Raw genomic sequence first — 22,520 nt, 5'->3', positions numbered from 1 at the left:
ATCACCAGAAAGGTTGTGGGGAGTGGAGACTGGAGCTCTAGAGGCCCACCAAAGGCATCCAGCTCAAAGGCCTGAGATCCCCATCTCTAGGCATCTTCCTGGGGCAGACATTTCTGTCAGAGGACCAGGGGTCTAGTCTGGGGCAGAACTGGCAGTATGGTCCCTGGGTATCTTCTCAGATTGACAGCCCCTCCTAGATGCTGTTCCTAATGTCTCATTCTTCTTTGTATCCTCTGTGCCCAATACCTGTTCATGGAGACATAATAGAGACATAATAAACACATAGGTGCTGAGTGCACATAAAGCCATTTATTTCTGCCACACGAATTTCAGAGAATCATATTACTCAAGACCAACTGGATAGTCTCTTAATAATTAATCTGAATGGTTTTCTCCCCCATTGTCTTAATGTCTGTTGAGCAGAATACGGTGTGAGTAAAACAATGTGCTTGCTCAAGTAGTAAATGCTTCATTATAAGTCTGTTGCTCTTAGTTCCTATTCTTCTTCAATTACATACAAACCAGGATTATTGAAAGGTTGGTCTACTGAAGTTAAACAATAGAATCCAAAATATTGAGGTCAGGATATTTTGAAAGGCTGAAAGTTTAACCCTGAAATGCTGACTCAGCTATAACTAATTCTCCCCTCCAGTTTTCTCTTGACTTAAAAGCTCTTATTGGGTAATCTGATTCTTCACCGATGCAGGAAGATGAATTTGTGAGAGTGGCAAAATAAAGAGACTCACAAGTGTGTCCTCCTGAAGAGACATTTTAGTGTCATGCGAGTGTATGTTCCTCGGTTCTTTGTCTCGTCACAACAAAGATTTGGAGTGATGGACATTAAAGCCCCCTCGGTGTGTTACAGCTCTCAGGCCTTGGATAGACCGTGTTATAGCTCTCAGGTCTCAAATGGACCATGTTATAGCTCTTAGACAAATCAGTGTTACAGTTCTATTTTATTTAGAAGATAGCAGGAGACGGAGTGAGAGAGAGTGAGAGAGAGAGAGAGCGCGTGCGCATGCATGCGAGAGAGAGAGTCTGTGAGAAAGCGCTTTGGCTCCTCCTTTTATATGTTTTTTCCTCCACCTGGGCCTGCCCTATGCAAATTGGGCTTAGCCAGGAGTGCTGTTTGTTCTGCCTGAAGTCTTCACTCTGGTCCTCGGACCTTCCTTTGACCTTCCTTGTCTTTTAGCTACCTCCACTTTGGACTCCTTTTCCCTATTCTACCTACCTAACATTAGTAAATAAGATTTATGGTTGGAGTCACCTACAGTCATTGTGATTGGGCATTTCAGGCCAAAATCAAAGTACTTTATACTTCAAAAATGTTTCTATAGTCTCAGTTTTATCTGAGTGGCTTCCCTAAGGAATTTTAACCATAACCCCTTCAAATCTGAACTTGTATTCAAAATACAAATATTTATTTCAATTAGTACTTTTGGAGGGCATAAGTGAATGAGTAGATGATTTTCTGAATTCTTTTAATAAGACTTTTTGCTTCCATGCCCTGTTGCTTACTTTGAGCCATGCACCATATTAAACACCTTACGTGTACTATCTCGTTTAGTCCCATAATACCTATACAAGGTAGATACTATTTTGTCAGGGAATGTTTAATGGGAGGATTCCTACGTGATGTTTCTCATAAATCCTCTGTTCCTTATCAGCCTCTGCCGGAGGCGAGTAGAACTGCACACAGCTCTCAGGACTGAGGTCATTGTGTGAGACAGGCTTGGGTCTCCTTTAGTAAACATTCTCTTTACAACAAGACTGCTTAGTCTCTCCCCCCTTTTTCTTGAGATATGGATTGTCTCCTGACCTTGTGACCATTATTATCTCTTGTTCCCTTGGTAACAGTTACTGTAACAGTTTGGTTTTCTGATCTTTATCACTGTCGAAAGAAATTTCTTGTACTGCAGTCTATATATACACACAGAAAAATCATTAAAGCACCTTTGCTCCATCAGAGCTTGGGCCCGCGTGTCTTTCTTTCTTTCTCTCTCTCTCTCTCCGGCTCTCTCTTTCATTTTCTTATCATCGACTCTGGACCGCCGGGTCCCAGTCCATTAAAGGACCCCAAAAAGTGGCTCCCCAGAACAGGGACTCTGGTATACGTGGCATTTCAGATGGAGGGACTCGGGACCTATTGAGGTCGGTAAGTACTAAGACATGGGTTATACAGCTGGAAAGCCCCATCATTTCTCTACTTTACTTCACCATTTGTTTAAAGCTCAAGGACTTATGGTTTCATGCCAATGAATAGAGGCTTGCTTTCAAACGTGGTTAAATGTAATCTTTGGTTCCCTGATAAAGGCAGTTTTGATTTAGAAATTTGGCACCAGGTCAAAGAAAATGTTGAATGAGCTGCCAAGCAGGAAAAAATATTCCAATTGATTTCTGGCCATTTCAAGGTAAATGCTAGCCCTCCTAATATTCGACAACAGACAGAATACTTATTGCATGAATATGAATTAGATGATGAAACTTTACAAAAGGCCCAATTAGAACAACATAAAATATTTCAAACTTTTCTTACTAGCCCTGTCCCGGCTGCTCCATATGCTCCTCCCCTGCCAACAGGGACAACTCCAAAAGTCTGTCCTTTGTTGGAACCTAATGAAAATTATGCTAATTTTTGGGGCTAGATTGGAAACTGCTATTTCCCATACTGTAATCGGAGAAGAAATCAAGAAACAGCTAGAGAAATTACTTGCTTATGAGAATGCAAATCAGGAATGTCAAAGAGCTATCGCTGCAATTCGTGAGACTGGGACTATTATTGATTATTTGAAGGCTTATCACAATCTAGGATCAAAAACTCAAAAGATGCAAATAGTAACTAAGACAATGGCTACTATCTTTAGAAAGGGAAATGAATGATGCTTTACATGTAGTTCAGTTCAGTTCAGTCGCTCAGTCGTGTACGACTCTTCGCGACCCCATGAATTGCAGCACGCCAGGCCTCCCTGTCTATCACCAACTCCTAGAGTTCATTCAAACTCATGTCCATCGAGTCAGTGATGCCATCCAGCCATCTCATCCTCTCTCGTCCCCTTCTCCTCCTGCCCCCAATCCCTCCCAGCAGCAGAGTCTTTTCCAATGAGTCAACTCTTCGCATGAGGTGGCCAAAGTACTGGAGTTTCAGCTTTAGCATCATTCCTTCCAAAGAAATCCCAGGGCTGATCTCCTTCAGAATGGACTGGTTGGATGTCCTTGCAGTCCAAGGGACTCTCAAGAGTCTTCTCCAACACCACAGTTCAAAAGCATCAATTCTTTGGCCCTCAGCTTTCTTCACAGTCCAACTCTCACATCCATACATGACTACTGGAAAAACCATAGCCTTGACTAGATGGACCTTTGTTGGCAAAATAATGTCTCTGCTTTTGAATATGCTATCTAGGTTGGTCATAACTTTCCTTCCAAGGAATAAGAGTCTTTTAATTTCATGGCTGCAGTCACTATCTGCAGTGATTCTGGAGCCCCCCAAAAATAAAGTCTGACACTGTTTCCACTGTTTCCCCATCTATTTCCCATGAAGTGATGGGACTAGATGCCATGATCTTAGTTTTCTGAATGTTGAGCTTTAAGCCAACCTTTTCACTCTCCTCTCTCAGTTTCATCAAGAGGCTTTTTAGTTCCTGTTCATTTTCTGCCATAAGGGTGGTGTCATCTGTATATCTGAGGTTATTGATATTTCTCCTGGCAATCTTGATTCCAGCTTGTGCTTCTTCCGCCCAGTGTTTCTCATGATGTACTCTGCATAGAAGTTAAATAAGCAGGGTGACAAAATACAGCCTTGATGTACTCCTTTTCCTATTTGGAACCAGTCTGTTATTCCATGTCCAGTTCTAACTGTTGCTTCCTGACCTGAATACAGGTTTCTCAAGAGGCAGGTCAGGTGATCTGGTATTCCCATCTATTTCAGAATTTTCCAGTTTATCGTGATCTACACAGTCAAATGCTTTGTCATAGTCAATAAAGCAGAAATAGATGTTTTTCTGGAACTCTCTTGTTTTTTCAATGATCCAGTGGATGTTGGCAATTTGATCTCTGGTTCCTCTGCCTTATCTAAAACCAGCTTGAACATCTGGAAGTTCATGGTTCATGTATTGCTGAAGCCTATAGAGATAAAAACCATTTAAAAAGGGCCTACCTTAAGAAGGCTAATAAAAAATCTCCAAGAATTTGCCCTCGCTGCCATAGAAGAATGTATTGGGCCAAAGACTGTAAATCTAAATTTGATATTGAAGGAAAACCTATTCCAAGAAACTCCAAACAGGGGACCCTCCAGGTCCCCTACAACAAAAACCAGGGCAAATTCTATCTTTTCCCTCAAACCCTCAACATCCGGCAATGCTGCCATCAATATACCAGCCCTAAATGATATTTTCCTTAGCCCTCAAGCAGTCCCTTCTAGAGTACCTACCAGACTTTTTGGACCCCTACCCCTACAAACCTTCAGTCTTTTATTTGGCCAATCTAGTTTGGTTTCTAAAGGAATTACTGTTCACCCTGGAATAATTGATTTAAATTATAAAGGAGAGATTCAAATTATGATGTCATCTCAGATTCTATGGCAATTCAAAAAGGGGGACAAAATTGCTCAATTACTTCTTTTGCCTTACATTTCTATTAACTCCTCTAATAATGTACAGACAAATGGGTTCAGCAGTACAAATCAAAAACAATCTTTATGGACATCATAAAGGGACAATCTTTTGCCATTAATTTTGATATTTATATTTGGTTGGGCATATTTAGATACCAATGATGCAGCCCGCTCCGCGCCTCCCTGCCCAGCCCCCGCTTGCTAATGGCGTGTGCAGGTGACTGTGCTGCTTCTCTGCTGGGGGAGTTACCGTAGGGCTCGCAATCTGCGAGTTTTAATTGTTTATTTATTTTTTCTCCCTGTTATGTTGCCCTCTGTGCTTCCAAAGCTCGGCACAGATTCGGCAGTGAGAAGGTTTCCTGATGATTGGAAACTTCTCTCTTTTTAAGACTCCCTTCCCGGGACGGAACTCTGTCCCTCCTTCTTTTGTCTCTTTTTTTGTCTTTTATATTTTTTCCTACTTCCTTTCGAAGACTTGGGTTGCTTTTCTGGGTGCCTGATGTCCTCTGCCAGCATTCAGAAGTTGTTTTGTGGAATTTACTCGACGTTTAAATGCTCTTTTGATGAATTTGTGGGGGAGAAAGTGTTCTCCCAGTCCTACTCCTCCGCCATCTTGGCTCCTCCCTTGTGTTTCTTCCAGCCCAGTGTTTCTCATGATGTACTCTGCATAGAAGTTAAATAAGCAGGATGACAATATACAGCCTTGATGTACTCCTTTTCCTATTTGGAACCAGTCTGTTGTTCCATGTCCAGTTCTAACTGTTGCTTCCTGACCTGCATACAGGTTTCTCAAGAGGCAGATCAGGTGGCCTGGTATTCCCATTTCTTTCAGATTTTCCCACAGTTTATTGTGATCCACACAGTCACACAGTCAAAGGCTTTGGCATAGTCAATAAAGCAGAAATAGATGTTTTTCTGGAACTCTCTTGCTTTTTCCATGATCCAGCAGATGTTGGCAATTTGATCTCTGGTTCCTCTGCCTTATCTAAAACCAGCTTGAACATCAGGAAGTTCACAGTTTAGAACTCTCCTATTTTTCTTATAAAAGAAATCTAATAAATGTCATCTCTTAACAGACCTCAGAAAAGTTAATGCATTTATGAAACCTATGGATACATTACAACCAGGGATCCCATCACCTACTACTATTCCTCAAAATTGGCATGTTATTATTACTGATTTACAAGATTGTTTTTTTTAATATACCTTTACACCATTTAGATCGGGAGAGATTCACTTTCTCTCTCCCTTATCCTAATCATATCAGGCCTCATAAAAGATTTCAATAGACTGTGTTACCTCAAGGTATGCTTAACAGTCCTACTATTTGTCAAAATTTTGTAGCCAAGACTTTACATCCAATGTGACAGCAATTCCCTCATGCATATATCTTTAATAATATACTGCAACTACAAAAAGGAAAAATGATGTTTTTGACACTGAATGGCCATGATATTCTTTAGACTCCAGAGAAAACTGATTAAAGTAAAATATTTTTTGAAATTGCAAAACCAATTCTTCCTACACATGCAGTTAGGAAAAGGTTAACTTGTTTAAATACTTCTTTGGAGCTCCAATTCTGCCTGGGAAATAAAAACAGACCTAAGAAAAAACCTAAAGTTAACTCTTATCATGTCCTTGGGATACACAGCCCACTCTATCTAGGACTCCAGCCATAAATGAATTGGTGGAACTAAAAAAATAAAATAAATAAAAATAAAAGATATATAATTTAAATATAATTGTTTGCTAATCTAATTAAGACATGTCTTAAATCATCAACACTATGCAAAGGGTTTACTAATAAGAACTTTAAATATATTCCTGTTCATGTTGTCAGGCCAAATCAGGAAAATTAATGTTTATGGCTAATCATACAATTGTCGATTGGGGACCTCATGGTATATGGTTATCTAACTGCTCAAATGATATTAAGAACACTGTGTATGATTATGTTACTCAAATAACATACAAGGTTACTAATACTACAATGGAACATTACCATGACAGAAGACTTCTTGGGTGACTTGGCTGTGGAATGGCACCCCCTCGTCCTCAAATCGTCCTTGATAAACAGATTGGGCTTAAACAATGAGACATCTGGAAACTTGCTGCAAGCACCGAGGAACTTGGGACTTGGACTAGACATTTCTTTTTTTTTTTTTTTTGGACTAGACATTTCACAGGGACCAATCATAGCCATAGCAATTATTTCTTTTGCTATAATCAGTCATATTTTATATAAGCCTATGTTCCACTTCCTTTTGTTGTTAACTATAGGAAATTTACAATTCAATAAGACTTTATGTTCTGTAACTTGCATAAATTGTAAATTATATACTTGTCTTAACTCCTCTATTTCCTTGAGAAATGACTCCCTTTTGATTCTTAGATCTCAACATAATCTGTGGTTACCAATAAATCTCCAGCGGCCCTAGGAAGAAGGCCCCATGTCTGGACTTGCTTCCCAGTTACTTTCTAAATTGCTCCAGCAATCTAAATGATTCATTGGATGGCTGATTTTTGGCATTTTGAGATTAATAGCTATTTGCACCACTGCTGCTGTCACTGGTGTTGCTTTACAAACCTCAATTCAAACACATAATTTTATTCAAAATTGGACTAAAGATGCCCACACTACGTGAGCCATTCAGGCTCAGATAGATGAGGATATTCAAGAGGAAATACAGGAACTAAAAACAGCCATCAAATGGGTTAGAGATCAATTAACAGATGTACAAAAACAGATAATGTTAAAATGTGATTGGAATTCTACTCAATTTTGTGTTACTTCTGTTCATTTCAATAATAGTGCCTACAACTAGGAACAAATCAAATTTCATTTACAAAACATACATAATAATGTCTCTCTGAATGTACAATTATTATAAAAAGAAATATTTGAAACCTTTTCTAATAATCTGCACTCTTCCACTAATTTGGAAACTTTAGCTGAACAACTAGCTCATCAATTATCTGGGCTAGACCCACGAGGATGGTTTCAAATCATTACTCACAGCATCAGGTCTGGAACTGTAATTTTAGTGATGGTCTTAACAATTATATTTGTCATCTACCGTTGCCTTCATGCCAAGGTTATTAAAACTAAACAATGTTCTAATGATTAAGAGTTCTAATGATCAGAACTCTTTTTACAAATATTATAAATAAATAAGGGGGAATTTTCAGGGAATGTTTAACGGGAGGATTCCTACATGCTGTTTCTCATAAATCCTCTGTTCCTTATCAGCCTCTGCCGGAGGCGAGTAGAACTGCACGCAGCTCTCAGGACTGAGGTCATTGTGTGAGACAGGCTTGGGTCTCCTTTAGTAAACATTGTCTTTACGACAAGACGGCATATTCTCTAACCCCTTTTTCTTGAGATATGGATTGTCTCCTGACCTTGTGACCATTATTATCTCTTGTTCCCTTGGTAACAGTTACTGTATGTTTGGTTTTCTGATCTTTATCATTGTCAAAAGAAATTTCTTGTACTGCAGCCTATATATACACACAGAAAAATCATTAAAGCACCTTTGCTCCATCAGAGCTTGGGTCCCCGTGTCTTTCTTTCTCTCTCTCTCTCTCTCTCTCTCCGGCTCTCTCTTTCACTTTCTTATCGTCAACTCTCGACTGCCAGGTCCCGGTCCATTAAAGGACTCCAACACTATTTATCCTCATGTTACTGATTTACGACTAACGTTCAGAGATGTTAAGTGACTGACCCAAGTCAACCTTCATAAGATCCAGAATTCAATCATTTGTTACCACTTCTATTGCTCTTACCTGGTCTACATCACCATCACCTCTTAATGGGATTATGGTTATAGCCTCTTTTCAAGTCTCCCTGTTTTGACCCTAGTCACCCTACAGTCTATTCAGATTAAGCCACTCTTCTGCTAAATGCCTGTAGTGGCTCCCCATTTGTCTCTGAATAAAAAGTCAAGTCCTTTCTTTGAGCCTTAAGGTCCTATCTAACATGCCACAGTTACCTCTTTAAACAAACCCACAGCATCTCCCTTTACTCTCTTCCTTCCTCAAAGGAATTCTTGCTATTTCTCAGGGCCAAATGTGCTACCCTAGCCTTGTGGCCTTTGTCTCTGCTGTTTCCTCACACTAGAACAGTCTTCCACCAGATACCTGTTTGACTACTTCTTAATATTCTTGATGAATTTGCTTAAATGACACCTTCTCAATGAAGCCTACCCTCCCTCACCTTCCTATGTTAAATTGAAACCCATCTGCTTTATCCCTTTGCATTCCTTTCTTTGAGAGCCCATATCCTCCAGATCAGTCTGAATTTGAGATGCCTTTTTTGCTTACTCCAGGTGGTTGTGCAAATGCAATTGTTTTCTATGTGTCCTAGGTCAAAAAGTTTGACAAACCCTGCTTTAAGCAATCATGCAGATAATTTAACTTCTCAGGTTTCTTACTATTAAGCAAGACAAATACACAAGAGAGAAATTACAAATGAAAAAGATGTTTTTAAAATCATAGATAGATATTCTTAGATATGATATAGAATGAATATTCAATTACATACATTGAAAAAAATAAAGCTATAATAATTAAAACAATGTGATACTGTTACAAAAATAACAACCATCAAACTCTTTCTTTGAAAGAATCTTTGAAAAACAAATTTCAAGTTTTCCTTACTTTAACGACAGTAACCATGCCACATTAGAATTCCAGGACTTATTCATTTTATAACTGAAAGTTCATACCCTTGAGCAACACCTTTCCATTTCCCCCATCCTCCCTCCTGATAACTACCAATTGACTCTCTGTTTCTGCAAGCTCAATTATTTTTTTTCACATTTCACATGTAAGCAAGATCATGCAATGTTTTTATTTCTGTGTCTGGTTTATTACACTTAGCATAACGTCCTCTAGGTTCATCTATGTTGCCATAAATGATAGGATCTCTTCTTTTTAATGGCTGAATAATGTTTCTCTCTGTGTTAGTCCAAGATCTTGTGCCTGCTGCACTGTGAGGTTAAACAAAATGAAATGTCAGTTTGGAGCAGAGAAAAGCTTATTGCAAGGCCATGAAAGGAGGATGGGTGGCTGTGCCCACCCCCCCAGCCTCAAACTCTCTGTGTTTGTGTATGTTTGTATTTACATGTGAGTACACATCCATATTTTCTACACCCATTCATCCACTGCCAATTAGGTTGTTCTGTGTCTTTTCTACTGTGAATAATGTTGCAACAAACATGAGAGTACAAATGCCTTTTCAAGACAATGATTTCATTTTCTTTGAATATATACCCAATAGTGGGACTGCTGAATCATATGGTAGTTCTATTTTTAATTTTTTGAGAAGTTGCTGTACTGTTTCCCATAATGGCTGAACTAATTCACAACCCCACCAACATTGTACAAAGGATTTCCTTTTGTCCACATCCTTATCAACATTTGTTATTTTTTAACTTTTAAATAATAGTCATCCTAACAGGTGTGAGGTGATATCTTACTATAGTTTTGATTTGTATTTTCATGTATGTTTTCTGGCACCTCTTTCATATATCTGTTGATCACTTGTACACCTCCTTCAGAAAAATGTCTATTTGTGTCATTTACCCATTTTTACAAGTGGGTGCTGATTGTTGGGTTACTTGTTTTTTCTTCTGGGAGGATAGTGATTTTAGGTCTTATGCTTAAGTCTTTAATACATTTTGAGTTGACTTTTGTACATGGTGTAAGGTATAGTTCCAATTTCATTATTTTGCATGTGCCTGTCCAGTTTTCCAATACCATTTACTGAGGAGATTATCCTTTTTTCCAGTGTGTGTTCTTGGTGGCCCTGTTGAAAATTAGTTGACAATATATGTTTAGGTTTATTTCCATGCTGTCTATTCTGTTCCATTATTCTATGAGTCTGTTTTTTATGCCAGATCATACCATTCCTGATCAGATAGAAAAGAATACATTTACCAAATTGTTTTTTGCATACTATTTACTGAAGGCCTTATCCATCTATTCTAGTAAGTATACCATGTCTGGCACAGAAGATGCTATTAGGCTATTACTTGGTTGAGCTTGCAGTAGCTACAGTCATCCTTCCGAATCTAGTCAGTTTATGCAGGGAACAGACTTAAAATGGAGATACTATAAGGACCATCACTGCTATGACCGTTAAGTCTTTAAAAATGGCACTAATTTCCACCAGCACTGCCCTCCCTTCTGCCACAAGGATGTGATACTGTGTTTCACTTCATATGTTGGCCAGCTAAGGGAAGTCAGGTTCCAAAGTTTCTACTTGGCTTTTCCTACTACTATATCTCTTTCCCTTAGGTCAAAGGAACTGGGCACTGCTTTTTCTCCAGTATACAGTCATTTGAGTAAATGGTCATAAGGAAGAACTGAAAAAATCATTATAGTATATGCATGATATAGTATATCATGTTTCAGGGTCCCTCCTACTCATGACCTAGCTTCGTTTTCAGTCAATGGGTTCTCTGTATAAAAATTGGTTTAGATCTAAGAACTGAGCAAGGTACCATAACTCTATTGAGACTTCTGTGCTCAACTTCTATGTCTTCCATGATTGCCACCTCCCTTTCTTTTTTTGGTTGCACAATACTCTTGAGTGCCTGCCAAAATAGCTGCCTGTGTATTTTGCCTATAGGGGTCTCAAACTCCATTAATATCTCAATAACCTCCTGAAGATCAAGCTTTCTTGGCTGCCTCTCTGATTTTTCTGGTCATTGTGAAAACTGTGACATTTTTGCTTTAAGTAGTCAAGTACTACCACCTGGCTTCTACTACTTCAAGGGCTCCATTATCCACATGACATTAATGAACCTGGCTCAGTGACTGCATCTCCTACCAACAGCCTGAGTAAGCAGAAAAGACCTGCCACTGACCTTCTTAATGATCCTGATATCCTTTTAACCAGTGCATTCCTAATATCTGGAGAAACGACATGTACTCTGAGCCCTTATTTGGCACATCATCATCTGAGAGTCTTTGGTTTCATGTAACATATTCGTTTCACCATGGCTATTTCCTTCAGCCTCTTTATTCCCTACTCTGTTATCTTCTGGGAAACTTGGCATTAGTCATGATTCTTTCCAACCTTTCAAGAGTCACCTTAGAAGGTGACTTAGAGTCACCCAGTTTGTCCTATACTCAAGAGTCCTTGTTAAGGTTTAAATCTCATATTCCATAAAAGTGTTCATAGTTCAGTTCAGTTGCTCATTCATGTCCGACTCTTTGCAACCCTATGGACCACTGCACGCCAGGCTTCCTTGTCCATCACTGTCTCCTGGAGCTTATTCAAACAAATGTCCAGTGATTCAGTGATGCCATCCAATCATCTCATTCTCTGTCATCCCCTTATCCTCCCGCCTTCAATCTTTCCCAGCATCAGGGTCTTTTCCAGTGAGTCAGTTCTTCGCATCAGGTGGCCAAAGTATTGGCATTTCAGCTACATCACCAGTCCTTCCAATGAATTTTCAGGACATATTTCCTTTACAATGGGCTGGTTGTATCTCCTTGCAGTCCAAGGGACTCTCAAGAGTCTTCTCCAACACCACAGTTCAAAAGCATCAATTCTCCATTGCTCAGCTTTCTTCACAGTCCAACTCTCACATCCATACATGACTACTGGAAAAACCATAGCTTTGACTATATGGGCCTTTGCTGGTAAAGTAATGTCTCTGCTTTCTAATATGCTATCTAGGTTGGTCATAGCTTTTCTTCCAAGGAGCAAACGTCTTTTAATTTCATGGTTGCGGTCACCATCTGCAGTGACTTTGGAGCCCCCCAAAATAAAGTTTGTCACTGTTTCTATTGTTTCCCCATCTATTTGCCATCAAATGATGGGACTGGATGTCATGATCTTAGTTTTCTGAATGTTGAGTTTTAAGCCAACTTTTTCACTCTCCTTTTTCACTTTCATCAAGAAGCTCTTTAGATCTTCTTTGCTTTCTGCCATTAAGGTGGTGTCATCTGCATATCTGAGGTTATTGATATTTCTCCCGGCAATCTTATTCCACCTTGTGTTTCATCCAGCCCAGCATTTCACATGATGTACTCTGCATATAAGTTAAATACAGCCTTGATGTATTCCTTTCCCAATTTGGAACCAGTCTGTTGTTCCATGTCCAGTTCTAACTGTTGCTTCTTGACCTGCATATAAATTTCTCAAAAGGCAGGTCAGGTGGTCTGGTATTCCCATCTCTTAAAGAATTTTCCACAGTTTGTTGTGAGCCACACAGTCAAAGACTTTGGCATAGTCAATAGAGCAGAGGTAGGTGTTTTTCTGGAACTCTCTTGCTTTTTTGATGATCCAACGGATGTTGGCAATTTGATCTCTGGTTCCTCTGCCTTTTCTAAGTCCAGCTTGGACATCTGGAAGTTCACATTTCATGTACTGTTGAAGCCTGGCTTGGAGAATTTTGAACATTACTTTGCTAGTGTGTGAGATGAGTGCAATTGTGAGGTAGTTTGAACATTCTTTGGCATTGCCTTTCTTTGGGATTGGAATGAAAACTGACCTTTTCCAGTCCTGTGGCCACTCCTGAGTTTTCCAAATTTGCTGGTATATTGAGAGCAGCATTTTCACAGTACCCTCTTTTAGGATTTGAAATAGCTCAACTGGAATACTATCACCTCCACTAGCTTTGTTCATAGTGATGCTTCCTAAGGTCCACTTGACATCTCATTCCAGGATATCTGGCTCTAGTTGAGCAATCACACCATCATGATTATCTTGCTCATGAAGATCCTTTTTGTATATAGTTCTTCTGTGTATTCTTGCCACCTCCTCTTAATAGCGTGTGCTTCTGTTAGGTCCATACCAATTCTGTCCTTTATAGTGCCCATCGTTGCATGAAATGTTCCCTTGGTATCTCTAGTTTTCTTGAAGAGATCTCTAGTCTTTCCCATTCTATTGTTTTCTTCTATTTCTTTGCATTGGTCACCGAGGAAGGCTTTTTTATCTCTCCTTGCTATTCTTTGGACTCTGCATTCAAATGGGTATATCTTTCCTTTTCTCCTTAGCCTTTAGCTTCTCTTCTTTTCTCAGCTATTCATAAGGCCTCCTCAGACAAAAATTTTGCCTTTTGCATTTCTTTTTCTTGTGGATGGCCTTGATCACTGCCTCTTGTACAATATCACAAACCTCTGTCCATAGTTCTTCAGGCACTCTGTCTATTGGATCTAATCCCTTGAATCTATTTGTCACTTCCACTGTATAATTGTAAGGGATTTGATTTAGGTCATACCTGAATGGTCTAGTGGTTTTCCCTACTTTCTTCAATTTAAGTCTGAATTTGACATAAGGTGGTCATGATCTGAGCCACAGTCAGCTCCCAGTCCTTTTGCTGGCTGTATAGAGCTTCTCCATCTTTGGCTGCAAAGCATATAATCAATCTGATTTCAGTACTGACCACCCGGTGATGTCCATGGGTAGAGTCTACTCGTGTTGTTGGAAGAAGTTGTTTGCTATGATCAGTGTGTTCTCTTGGAAAAACTCTGATAGTCTTTGACCTGGATGAAGCATTTGTACTCCAAGGCCAAGTATGCCTGTTACTCCAGGTATTTCTTGGCTTCCTACTTTTGCACTCCTGTCCCCTATAATGAAAAGGACATCTTTTTTGGGTGTTAGTTCTAGAAGGTCTTGTAGGTCTTCATAGAACCATTCAACTTCAGTTTCTCTCGGAAAATAGACCGAGATTACTGTGATATTGAATGATTTGCCTTGGAAACAAACAGAGATCATTCTGTCATTTTTGAGATTGCCTCCAAGTACCGCATTTTGGACTCTTGTTGACTCCAATGGCTACTTCATTTCTTCTAAGGGATTCTTGCCCACAGTAGTAGATATAATGGTCATCTGAGTTAAATTCACCCATTTCAGTTCATTTTAGTTCGCTGATTCCTAAAATGTCAATGTTCACTCGCCATCTCCTGTTTGACCACTTCCAATTTGCCTTGATTTGTGGACCTAACATTTCAGATTCTTATGCAATATTGCTCTTTATGTCATCAAGCTTTACTTCCACCACTTGTCACATCCATAACTGGGTGTTTTTGCTTTCGCTCCATCTCTTCATTCTTTATGCAGTTATTTCTCCACTGATCTCCCATAGCATATTGGGCACCTACCAACCTGGGGTGTCCATCTTTCAGTGTCCTATCTTTTTGTCTTTTCATGCTGTTCATGTGGTTCTCAAGGCAAGAATACTAAAGTGGTTTGCCATTCCCTTCTCTAGTGGATCACGTTTTGTCAGAACTCTCCACCATGACCCATCTGTCTTGGGTGGCCCTACACACCTTGGCCTATAGTTTCACTGAGTTAGACAAGGCTGTGTAACTTACTTACTTAAGTATAGTGGAAGCTAAAAAAACAAAACAAATGAACAAACATAACAAAATAAAATATACTCAAAAATACAGAAAACAAACTGGTGATTTCCTGAGGGGAGAGAGGTAGTGGGATGAGTGAAATAGTTGAGGGAGATTAAGAGGTGCATACTTCTAGTTATAAAATTGAAAATCATGAAGATATAATGTACAGAATTGGAAACATAGTCAATAATATTGTTGGTAACTTCATATGGTGATAGATGGTAACTAGATTTTTCATGATTATCATTTTGTAATGTATAAAAATACTGAATACCTTACATACCTGAAACTGATATAATATTGTACATCAAAAATAAAAGATCTGTTTAAAGGAACGAGATATACTGTGCTTACAATTAACATTTAAAACAAAATGATCAAGCTTGAAAATGAATAAATAGCAAGACAATAGGTAATTTTAAGCAAAAAAGAAAGCGGGAATATCAATATTAGTTAAAATTGAATTTAAGATGAAAAGAATTGCACATGAAAAAGAGCACTAAGTTATTTTAAAAGGTATAATTTACAAAGTAAATACAACTCTCATAAATCTGCATGCACCTCCCAGAGTATTGGAAATAAAAGCAAAAATAAACAAATGGAACCTAATTAAACTTAAAAGCTTTTGCACAACAAAGGAAACTATAAACAAGATGAAAAGACAGCTTTCAGAATGGGAGAAAATAACAAACAAAGCAACTGACAAAGAATTAATCTCAAAAATATACAAGCAACTCTTGCAGCTCAATTCCAGAAAATTAAGCAACCCAATCAAAAAATGGGCCAAAGAACTAAACAGACATTTCTCCAAAGAAGACATACAGATGGCTAACAAACACATGAAAAGATGCTCAACATCACTAATTATCAGAGAAATGCAAATCAAAACCACAATGAGGTACCATTTCACGCCAGTCAGAATGGCTGCGATCCAAAAGTCTACAAGCAATAAATGCTGGAGAGGGTGTGGAGAAAAGGGAACCCTCTTACACTGTTGGTGGGAATGCAAACTAGTACAGGCACTATGGAGAACAGCATGGAGATTCCTTAAAAAATTGGAAATAGAACTGCCATATGACCCAGCAATCCCACTGGTGGGCATGCACACCAAGGAAACCAGAATTGAAAGAGACACATGTACCCCAATGTTCATCACAGCACCGTTTATAATAGCCAGGACATGGAAGCAACCTAGATGTCCATCAGCAGATGAATGGATAAGAAAGCTGTGGTACATATACACGATGGAATATTACTCAGCCATCAAAAAGAATACATTTGAATCAGTTCTAATGAGGTGGATGAAACTGGAGCCTATTATACAGAGTGAAGTAAGCCAGAAAGAAAAACACCAACACAGTATACTAACGCATATATATGGAATTTAGAAAGATGTAACGATAACCCTGTATGCAAGATAGCAAAAGAGACACAGATGTATAGAACAGCCTTTTGGACTCTGTGGGAGAGGGCGAGAGTGGGATGATTTGGGAGAATGGCATTGAAACATGTAAATTATCATACGTGGAATGAATCACCAGGTTCGATGCATGAGACAGGGTTCTAGGGGCTGGTGCACTAGGGTGGGATTGGGAGGGAACTGGGAGGGGGATTCAGGATGGGGAACACATGTACACCCGTGGTGGATTCAAAAATAAATAAATAAATCTGCATGCAGCAAAAACTGTTATAAACAAAGAAAACACTAATAGCAATATAACTATCATGTATATTAATATACTTCTTCCAGAATTTTCTAAACAATGAATAACTAATAATACAGAAAATTTAATGTATCAATAAAACTTGACTTAATAGATACATATAGAACCTATATATTTAGAATTGATAACATGTATTTTACCTGAGTATTATTCATTTATAAAAATTAATATTTGGTGGAAAAAATTTAAAAATAAAACAACAAAGGCTTTTAAAACCAGACACATTATAATCCAATAAAATCAGAAATATATAATATAGAGAGGATCTTAAAAATTAGGAAGAACAGAAGTCAATCTTGACCCACTTAGTTTAGGAGTAATGATTTTGCCTACCTCAAGGGTATTTTTTCATTGCTGAATTAGAACTGCTGCTTTTAATAATGAATTTTAACTATGAGAATGGTTGTTAGGCTTATTTGTATAGTAAGACAGGAAATGTATAAATATTTTACAGCATTTCCAAATTGTGAAGAAAAATTAAAAACTTGACAAAAATTTAGAACAAATGAGTACTCAAACTAGGAAAATAAAATATAACCTAAAATTGATGGATTAAACAGAAAAAAAAAATGCAGAAAGAAAATGTTGATTTAAAAGCTACTCCTTTGAAAAGATCAGTAAAAACATCCTTCACAAACCTAATTCTAGCAAAATATTGTAAAAAAAACAATGAAAAGGGATTTACCTGTGGCCATCACAATATTATAAAGTAATCATTCCCAAATTAAAATAAATTAATTAATTAAAAATAAATAAATATATGATAATATTTTATACAAATCTACAGGACCACATTTTAGGAGTAGAGAGAAACTGATTATTTCCTTCCACAATGGAAATGGCTAGACCTGACCTAAAGAAGTATAAAACATAAAAAGACAAATTTCCATAGGAAAGATTTGAAAGGTAATATGGTAGACTGAATAATGATCCCCCAAAGAGGTCTGTGTGCTAGTCCCTGAATCTGTGAATGAGTTGTTTTATATGGTCAAAGGATTATGTTTGGAAGATAAAGAAATTATCCTGCATTATCTGGTTGGTCCAAATGATGCAATCTCTGTTCAGTTCAGTCACTCAGTCGTGTCCAACTCTTTGTGACCCCCTGTATTGCAGCATGCCAGGCCTCTCTGTCCATTGCCAACTCCTGGAGTTTACTCAAACTCATGTCCATTGAGTCGGTGATGTCATCCAACCATTTCATGCTCTGTCATCCCCTTCTCCTCCTGCAATCTCAAGGGTTTGTATATAATAAGAAGAGTAGTAGGATAAGTAATGACCCTCAAGTATACTCAGGTTCTATTACCCGGAATTTGTGAACATTACCCTTTGTAGCAAAGAGATTTTTGCAGGTGTAACTTCAGCATTTTATTTTTTTATCTGGGTTGCCCCAGATGTAATAACAAGTATCTTTATAAGATGGAGGTAGAGGGTGATCTGACCATAAATGAAGACAGTGTGACTGGGAAGCAGAAATTTGAAGATGCTACACTACTAGTTTGAAGATGCAGGAAAAGACCAGGAGCCAAAAAATGTAGGTGGCCTCCAGAGGCTGGAAAAGACAAGGAACTAGATTCTCCTCTAGAGCCCTCAGAGGAGGTGCAGCCCTGATGACTTTAGCCAGTAAGCTGATTTTGCTTATTTGACCTCCAGAACTCTGAGAGAATCAATTTGTGTTGTTTTATTAATTTTGTGCTACTTTGTTACAGTAGCAATAGGAAACTAATGCAGGTGATTATTAAAGCCACTAAAACAAGGATCGATGCTTCATAACTGTGCTCTAACTCTTAAATAACAGGTAATTCTGATGCATTTAAGCTCCTCTATTTATTTTATAAGCCAGGATAATCCTTTTGCTGAAACCAAATAGAGCATGAAAAAGCAAAACTTTCAGGCCACTTTCACTAATGAATCTAGATATAAAAATTCTAAGTAAGTTATCAGCAAACAAAATTTAACATCTAATAAAATGAATTACATGTATTATTACTAGATGGTAAAAATTTTAGGAATCCAAGTGTATGGTCTAAAATCAATTATTTATTACAACAGAAAATTAAAGAGAAAAACCTTATGACCATATGAACACTTGCTGAAAAGACACTGATAAAATCTAGCAGCCTCTCCTAATAAACTCTCTACGTAAAATAGATACAAAAAGAAATCAATGGAAAAGGTAGTGAATGACAAGTACATGAAATCTATTAAATGCTTATTCATTCAGTAAGTACTTACCAGTACCAGGCACACCAAGGATACAATAGTGAACATGATAGATACAATCTGTGCTCCCTAAAGCTTACAGTATAGTGGGAGTGACAGGAAGTTCACTTAAGGTTTTGATGTGAAAGTAGGATATGGGAACCCATGAGAAAGCACTAAACCCAATCAGGGTCGCGTAAGAATAGAATTATTGCAGGAAGTGACATTTAATGAAATTGAAAAAGTGAGTTCACTGCATCTAGATTAAAGTGAGAGTGACTGATTGTAGTATACAACATGATAAATGTAATTGCATTTTATATACGAAAGTTGCTAAGGGAGTAAATGCTAAGAATTCTAATTATAAGGAATTTTTTCTTTAAGTTTGGCATCTCTATGAAATGATATAGGTTCTAAACTTACTGTGATAATCATTTCATAATGCATGTAAGTCAAATCATTATGCCGTACAACTTTAACTTACACAGTGTTTTATGTCAATTATATTTCAATAAAACTGAAGAAAAAGGTAGAGTGTTTGGAGAAAACATTTCTGAAAGAGAGAATAGTCCTTACAAAGGCCTGGATATGAAAGACCCAAAGTTTATGTGAGTGAAGTATAGAGCAGGAAGAGAGGGAAATATGTGATAAAATTGGCGAAGAAGACCCAGTCTAGGTCAGGAAACAGCTAGAACCATATCAAGGATCTTGGGCTTTATCCTATAAGCACAATGAAAACATTGGTAAGGTTTAAGCAGGGGTATTGTGTTGGTTCTTCTCTGTTTCCCTTACATGAAAACCCACTCTTTGCCTTGATCTTGCCATGGAAAGCTGATCCCCACAGGGTCCACCACCCAGTTTCTTTTGCCTGCTGGCTTTTGGTTCGGTTTGGCCAATGAGTTGTCTATGCCTCATGCCCTCTTGCTTCAGTGCTGTATCTCTGTCAGTGACTATTTATCTCTCCTGGGTCTCCAGCTCTCACGGAGTAACTATTTCTTGACCCTACAGGCCTTAAAGATGGATATGACTTCCCTGTTCCTAGTCTTCTTAATTTTGCTCACATCTCTGTAAGAAACTTTTCTATGGAAAGTTTTCATCTGAACCATCTCAGTTAAAGTCTATTTCCTTTAGAGAATCTGACTGATAAAGAAATGATTAGATCATATTTCTATTTTACAAAGATCCTTTAGGCAGCTTTATGGAAAACAACCCAGAGGATGGAAAGCCTGTCTTCAAGGAGATGAGTAAGGAGGCTGTTTCAGAGGTAAGAGAGGACAGTGGCTTGGGCTAAGGTTGCAGAACAAGAGATAGGGAATGAGGAGTCCAGCTTCTTGCCAAAATCCTATTTGTGACTTTTCAGGTCCTACAATAGGCAATTACAAAGGCTTTACCAGGCAGGCAGCATAGGGAAAAGCCTCTCTCCCACACTAGCCAATGCACTGCAGTCTCTAAAGAGAGTTGCAGCCATACTCTTACATACTCTGTATTCCTTGTCCAGGTATCTCCACTAGGAGGTCTCCTTATCAGGGACCCTGGAAAATGCTTTTCCCATTCCAACACAGTACTCAGTATTTTTCCACTTCTAGCCCTTCTCCATCTTCCTCTCCTTTGGCTCCACGGTTCGTAAAATTGTTTGGAGTTCACTCAACAGTGGGTCAGCTTAATCTGTTCATAATTCCACAGCAGAAAACGAAATGGAGGGTGTCAACACTTAGTTTGCTTTTATCCTCTTCCTTGTACTATTGTAGTTAAGTGATTAAAGACTTGACTGTTACTTTTAGCTCATTGTTAATCAGCTACTCCAACACCTGACAGCTAAACGTTCTCTGGCTCACTTGAGCTCCCAACAGACAGAAGCATGTGGATTCCAGAAATAATTGGAAGACAGAGTTGACAGGTTCAGTTATTGACTAGATTCAGAGTGAAGTGGATGAAGAGCATTAAGGGAAAACATAAAGCCAAGGAAGTTGCTTAGTTTTCTCATTTGGACAACTGAGTGGATAGTGCTGTCATTCACTATGTGAATGTGAAACAAGGAGCAAGAGAAGAGCAGCAGGGAGATATTTCCATTTGAGGTCTGTGGGTCATCCAAGTTAGATCTGCACAAGGGAGTTGGATATGTGAAAAGAAATTTAGGGGAGAGGTCTGGATTGCTGTATAGATTTGAGAGTCACTGGTTTATAAAAAGTATTTGTAGTTATGGACATGGATAAAATGGTCCTGGGAGAATACAGGAAGAAGAGATGGTCTGAGACTAAAGCCTACAATGGTCCTTTCTTAAAGCTGACCTTTTGGGATTCTTTAGAGAATTTCCCTAACAATATATTTGTCTATGAATCTAGCAATACCCTTCTTAAACTTACTGAATAAAGTAGATATAGCAGATTACAACGGAGCACCAAAATTTAGAGTCAGTCCCATCATTCCTACTCTCCTCTGGCCTCCACATTGCCCTCCCTGCCCCCATAACTCTAAACTATGCCCTGGCTCACTCTTCTTGGGGAGCTGGAGGATGATGGACCCAGTCAAGCTATCTTTTGTTATCTTTCCGTGAAATCACACAATCCTGACCTCCCTATATTTTGAGTCTCTCCAAAGAGCAAAGGAATAGCCAGAATTTAGAGTTCAACTCTTGAATTTTTCTTTCTTTGAAGGCAGGGATAATAATAGCACTTACTTCATAACATTCTATATCAAATGATATGAGATAAATTAAAGCATTTATGACTGAGCTTGGAACACAGTAGATATTCAGTAAATGTGAGCCCTTTCTCTGAACTCCATGTCCCTCAGAGTTGATAGAAATCCAAAGAGCTGATTAAAACACATGGTTAATGGCAAGCTGTTCCCAAATGAAAGCAGCTGCCTTCACAACTGCAGGTAATATAGTTCTTGGAATAATGTGTTCTGTACCTTTACATCAATAGTGTAAATGATTATTTACACTATTTGGTTCACAAATAATTTCTCCTAATCAGTATAGAGTACTACCTCTAAACCAAACCTGACTAAATGCTTTTCTCAGGGAACAGGCACCATGCCTCTGAATAAAACTGCAGAATAATTTCTTGAAACCTTTCTTTTTTTTTTTTTTTCCATTTCCTATTGGCAAGCCTAAGGCTAAATTCCTAAATATCAGGAAATATAAGGGTCACTGTGTATATTTCATCTTGAAAGGTTGAAATTAAATCAATCTGATAATGATGGGGATTTCCTGATTTTCATTCTGTTTATAATGAACTATTCTTTTGTTATGTTTTAAAGCATTCTTTCAAAACAAATACTTGGCAAGATGCCTGAGTATCTAATCTCTTTCTTACCTCTCTTCTAATAGGCAGCACAGGCCCCACAGTTCTATGAAAAAAAACATAAGTTTTGGAATTAGGCAATCTTGGGCTCAACTTTGAGCTTCACTACTAAGCAGATTTGTGACCTTGGATCAGCCACTTAAACTCTATGAGCCTTAATTTTTCTATCTGTGTAATGATAATTTCACTGGGGTCCTGTGTTAATTAAATGAAATAATATGTATAAAGCTTCAGGAACACAGTAGGTACCCAACAAATGGAAGTCATGATGATATTTACTATGGAGGGTTAAACCAGACAGAAGAATGGAGCGGGCCC

General features: G+C 38.3%; 1 protein-coding gene across 2 annotated transcripts in view; it reads left to right on the top strand.

Annotated features, from left to right (window-relative positions):
• Nucleotides 1-2,001: 2,001 nt before the first annotated feature.
• IL33 (interleukin 33) overlaps nt 2,002-22,520 on the top strand; it is a 128,573-nt gene continuing 108,054 nt past the window's right edge. For both annotated transcript variants that reach the window (XM_027549315.1, XM_027549316.1), the window contains exon 1: nt 2,002-2,155. The gene's annotated coding sequence lies outside the window, so the exon portion shown is untranslated. The remainder of the gene's footprint in view (nt 2,156-22,520) is intronic.

Source organism: Bos indicus x Bos taurus, chromosome 8 (assembly GCF_003369695.1).
Source record: "Bos indicus x Bos taurus breed Angus x Brahman F1 hybrid chromosome 8, Bos_hybrid_MaternalHap_v2.0, whole genome shotgun sequence".
NCBI lineage: Eukaryota > Metazoa > Chordata > Mammalia > Artiodactyla > Bovidae > Bos > Bos indicus x Bos taurus.
Note: the sequence above shows the minus strand (reverse complement) of the source record. Positions and strands in the feature narration are given on the sequence as shown.